Consider the following 5,828-nt stretch of genomic DNA (forward strand, 5'->3'; position numbering starts at 1 on the left):
TCTGGAAACAACATGGAGTGTTTACTAGAAAAAGAAAAGACAGAGAGAGGAGGAAGAATGCGGGTTCAAGAATCCAAGTATGTGGTAGTAAGAGTTCATGGGAATGGGAAAGAAGAGACAGATGGAAGAGATGTTGGTAGAGAAGCATTAATGGGAAGTTTTCAGAGACTACTTTGATGTATGAAGGGAAGGAGAGGGAGGAGTCAAAGCTCTTTTGAGATTTTTATTTCCCATAAAGAAAGAGAATAGGAGTACCATGCACAGAAAGTAAAGAGATGGAGGAGGAATCAGTTTAGCAAAGATGGAGTTTAACTTTTGACATGATATTTACTCTGTTAATAATAGTTTTCAAATAGGTTAATAAATTTATATAAATATATCAAAGTAAAGAAGAAAAATGCTTTTTGAGTGAGGGATGCTAGTAGTTTACCAATAACTAGTTTTATTTTTATATCTCCAGCATCTAGAACATTGCTTGGCACATTTTATGCATTCGATAAATGTTAGATGAACTGAATTAGTTGGTATGAATTAAATAGGACTATTGAAAAAGATTAATCACTTTGATGTTTGCTTCTGGCATTATGGCTAAATAAGAGCTTTGAAGAACCCTGCTGCTTCAGAGCAATTATATTCTGCATAGAACATACTTTTTGAGACATTGCTTGCCTTTCTAGAGGAAGGGGATATCTTCAGGGAGCATACCTAATGTACCATGAACTGGAGCTGGAATGGCAGGGAACTGGGACCAGGGAAGTGAGCAGCAGTAAGAGGCAGATTTTCACTGAAGTTATATGGTAATAGAGACAAGGCTGCTGGGATATTGAGTCTTGGGACAATGAGAAGGTAGGAGAGATGATCCAGGAATTCCTGCACTGAGCCTAGCCCTTCAGGCTGAAGTAAGCCCTTGGCTTCTGGAAGAAGCAGAAGCAAACACTCTGTAGGGGAAAACTTCACCAAATTTTGTCCACCAAACTCCTGATGATGAAATTGAAACAAAGAGCTCTCAATCAAAGATTATGAAACCCATTGGAAGGCAATTTGGAATGACTGAAAACCAGCAGAAACAACAAATAATAGATTTGGATCCTTCAAAGATGTAGACATTAAAATGATCAGGTATTGAGCATAGAACAGTTGGGTATGAAATGTTTAAGGAAATAAAGGGCACCACAGTAAATATAAGCATGCAATAAGGCTCTATCAGGAATGACCAAAGAGAATTGAAAAAAAATTCAATCTGAGACATAAAAAATATAATTGTTGAGGGGCGCCTCAGTGGCTCAGTAGGTTGAGCGACTGACTCTTGATTTCGGCTAAGTCATGGTCTTGGGACTGTGGGATTGGGCCAAGCATTGGGCTCTGCACTTAGCAGGGAGTCTGCTTGGGATTCTCTCCCTCCCTCTGCCCCTCTCGGTGCTCTCTCTCGCTCTCTCAAAGTAAATAATTAAATCTTAAAAAATGTGTATATATGTATACACACACACATATACATACACACACATATAAAATTGTTGAGATTAAAAAACTCAGTGGCAGATGAAACAGTATATTAGACAAAGATGGAAAACACTAAAGAGAAAGAGTGTTCCAGAATATATGAAACCTCAAACCTCCAAATATTGATCGATAGACAAATGGATTAAAGGATGTTATATGTATAAAATGGAATATTATACAGCAGTGGAAATGAATGGACTGTATCTCTAAGAAACAACATGGATTATTCTTGGAAGCATAATCTTAAGTGAAAAAATCGACTTCTAAAAGCTTGCATGCAAGTAAACACAGCATTTTGGTACTCAAAGCAGGGAAACTAAATAGAGTAGTATTTAGGTGCATACATATTATTGATAAAACTATAAAAGAGGGCTAGAATGATGAACCAAATGTAGGGTAGTACTTCTGGTAGGGTGATAGGTGGACTAGTTAGGAAAGAATGCATAAGTAGATGGAAGTTGTTTACAATCTTATAGTGGTTAGGTAGTGATGTCACTGATTTTTATTATATTCCTATGCTTTATAATTTATTTAAATGTTTTATTTTTCCTTGCCCATGCATAAAATGTATACAAATATAAAAGGAAACAAAATATTAAAAATTGACCATTTACAAATTGAGAGTCACTTTTGCCTGAGCAGGCCTTTTCATTTGACCATAACTTTCATCTAGATTCCTCAAGTAATCCACCCTTTCCTTAAGTTCTTTATTCATCATAGTTTGTGTGTCATAGTCATTTTTTCCTGGGAAAAATCCCAAAGGAAACCTTTGATCATTTTTGCTTAGCAGTTTCTGCTCCAAAAAATGTTAGTCACATGAAACTGCCAAAAGATTTAAACAGTCCCCAATGAAACATTTGTCACCCAAAAAAACTCTTTTAGACCATGTCATTCTGATACAATAGTTCATTTTTAAAAGTTTAATTTTATTTTATTTCCATAGATCTGTCATGTTCTGTGAAATATTGGTTCAAGTTGCCTAGGAAGATTAAAAATCTGATAAAGGAAATCATGAGTTAAAAAATGACCTATACAGGGATCCCTGGGTGGCGCAGCGGTTTGGCACCTGCCTTTGGCCCAGGGCGCGATCCTGGAGACCCCGGATCGAATCCCACATCAGGCTCCCGGTACATGGAGCCTGCTTCTTCCTCCGCCTGTGTCTCTGCCTCTCTCTCTCTCTCTGTGACTATCATAAATAAATAAAAATTTTTTAAAAAAATGACCTATACAGACCAAGTGATGGTGGTTTGTGAAGAAAAATCTTGCATATCCTCCTTCACCTTTTGGATGGCCTTTTCTTTCCAATTTAGACATTCTGGGAAATGATTTTCCAAGAAGTACCTTCTCTTACGAAAATCTATTGAGAGGTTTCTGGGTTCTCCACTTTGACACCCAAGCTGCTAATCTCAGCTGCAGAAAGTGGTGCAAGCCTGAGGACAATGTCACATGTGACAATAACCTCTCACTTCATCTGGCCTACACTGCTGGTGCCAATCTGCCCACCCCAGCTCCTCTGCTCTATTTTCAAGAGATGGAATGAGTCTATAACTCCACAGAGACAGCTACATGCTAGGGATGGAGTCCCTCAGTTTTAAACCTTGTCTCTGTAAATTTAGGGACTTCCAGGTTTTTAAAAAATATTTTATTTATTTATTTGAGAGACAGTGTGCACGCATGAGGGGGTGAAGGGCAGAGGGAGGGGGAGAAGCAGACTCCTCGCTGAGCAGGGAGCCCGACATAGGGCTCAATCTCAGGACACTGGAATCATGACCTGAGCTGAAGGCAGATTCTTAACCATCTGAACCACCCAGGTGCTCTGGGCTTTCCAGTTCTTATCTTATGTTAGCTCTCCATAGCATTTAACACTACTGACCATGTTGGGCAGGAAACTTAAATAAGTTCAGTGAGCAAGTGTAAGATTATAGGGTGGGGACTGGGTGAACCCAAGAGCTGATTTTTGCTGTGTGGGAATGTGAACTGAGATCTTCTGAGCTTTGAAAAGATACTGGAGCTACGGATGTTAACTAACTATGGAAGCCCAGAAAACACCTATTTCTTGTGACTTCCTGTATGATGGAAACTTTGTCTCTTTTTTTCATCATGAATTCTGGTGTCTTAAGGAATCTGTTGCAACTTCAGGCACAACTGGACTACAATATCTTTCTTTCGTCACCTGCTTCTGCGGGAATGGTGGGGAGCAGTTTTCTGAGTTGGAGACCAGATGCCTTTTCTTGTAGCAATGATGATAGTGCTCAGTTACAGTTGGAATAGAACCCTCAGTGCAGTGCAATCCTTCAGAAACATTATGGGTTAAAGAGGCATGCAGCTCTGCTTTTGCCTGGGAATCTAAACAACCTTTTACAACATTGCTTTTAAGGGAAAATGCAGTGTGAGTTCCAAATAATTGACTTATAAACAAACACATCTAGTGCCTGTGTTGGGAACTGCCTGTTCTGTGAGCTAAGAATGTAGTTGTTTTTTAAAAGTGGCTTTCCTCTTCTTTCCTTAGGTCAGTCATGCTTTTCAAAATCATATGCCATGGGGTATCTGGGTGGCTCAGTGTTTGAGTGTCTGCCTTTGGCTCAGGTCATGATCTCGGAGTCTTGGGATCAAGTCCCTGCAGGGAGCCCACTTTTCCCTCTGCCTATGTCTCTGCCTCTCTCTGTGTGTCTCTCATGAATTAATAAATGAAATATTTCAAAAAAATCATATGTCATGTGCTTTACATCAATTAAAATAACTTTCTCTGAAATTAACTAGAACATCTGTTCATTCATCCATCAATATGTCCATCCACTTCTTTGAATAGTATGCTCATTTTTAATGTGCTGTTGATATAGTATTTATTGAACCATTTCAACTTTTTAACTCTTCTTCTCCTACCTGCTAAAGACTTTTCATCTGCATTGATTTTGCATTGTTTTAATGTACGAAAGCTAAATGGAAAGTTTCTGTGCTTCCTTCGGCAGCACATATATTAAAATTGGAATGATACAGAGAAGATGTACAAAGATGACGTGAATTTGTGAAGCATTTATTTTTCAGATGTGTAAATAGAACTTTTGTAAGTCAAAAAAACAAAAGAGAAAGTTTCATTGGTCTATAAGCATCTCTACTAGATGGTAAGGTCTTACTGGGCAGGACTAAGTCTATTCATTTTTGTACTCCATTTACGGAAGAAATCTTTCTTGCACTGAACTGAAACACTGTAGTTCTGACCCATTTTGAAATATGTTGGCATGGCACTTGGCAATGAAGAATTTTCCTTATTATAGTTGCCTTTCTTGGCCACTGAGATTAATCAGGTTCAAATCTAGATTATGTGATTATTGTTTTCAGGAATAAAGAAATTATTACTAAAGAAGTAGACATTGGCTTGCTCATCACATCCATTTCCTCTTCTAGGTGTCAGTGCATTTCTCAAGATCCTTTGTAGTGAGAGATGGTCCAAGTTCTAGGCAAAGTAAAGTGAATGGATGTTTGGGTGCCACTTCCTGGGGGCTGGCTCACAGACACTTCTCATGTATGACTTCCCATGCTTTTTCTCTATTTGTTGGATGAGTGTGGAGGACTCTGAGGCCTAGGAGGAATATAGTGTACCCAAGATGGAAGTAGTCTGGGTCCTTGAGTGACCATGTGGAAGCCTACTCAGTCAGGAACATTCATCTCAGACTTCATATGATCAAGAAATAGATTTCTACTGTATTCAGTCACTGAGATTATGGGGTTTCTCTTTTAGCAGCTGGCATCACCCTAAGTAATACAATTTTCCTTTTTTAAAAAATCTATTTATTTATTTATTCACGAGAGAGAGAGAGAGAGAGAGAGAGAGAGAGAGAGAGAGAGAGAGGCAGAACACAGGCAGAGGGAGAAGCAGGCTCCATGCAGGGAGCCCGACATGGGACTCAATCCCGGGTCTCCAGGATCACGCCCTGGGCCAAAGGCAGGCGCTTAAACCACCGAGCCACCCAGGCTGCCCTAATATAATTTTCCTTAAGCATATTTGAGAACTGTTTTGTCCTTTGTATAGGTAGATGATGACTATATTCTGACAACAGTTCTCTGACACCAACTGGGTGTTCTACAATTCAATTCAATTCAATTCAATTCAATTCAATTTAATTCAATTCAATTTTGACACTAAGTAGAGTTAGCCCAGATCCTGCAGGTTAAGGGGCTCGGTCCTATAAGGCTTCTCCTGCCTCGGATGCCAACCACAATCCTGGATGTTCCCGAGCCACCTGCCCTTCTGCCTGGCCAGCTACAAATCTGGGAGTTCCCATGACCACTCCTCCCTTCAGGTTCAATAATTCACTAGAATGACTCAC

At 39.4% G+C, this 5,828-nt stretch overlaps 1 pseudogene; it reads left to right on the top strand.

Annotated features, from left to right (window-relative positions):
* Window positions 1–4,453: 4,453 nt before the first annotated feature.
* LOC112930007 (U6 spliceosomal RNA) lies at window positions 4,454–4,542 on the top strand (annotated as a pseudogene).
* Window positions 4,543–5,828: the final 1,286 nt, after the last annotated feature.

The sequence above is a fragment of the Vulpes vulpes genome, chromosome X (assembly GCF_048418805.1).
Source record: "Vulpes vulpes isolate BD-2025 chromosome X, VulVul3, whole genome shotgun sequence".
In the NCBI taxonomy this organism is placed as follows: domain Eukaryota; kingdom Metazoa; phylum Chordata; class Mammalia; order Carnivora; family Canidae; genus Vulpes; species Vulpes vulpes.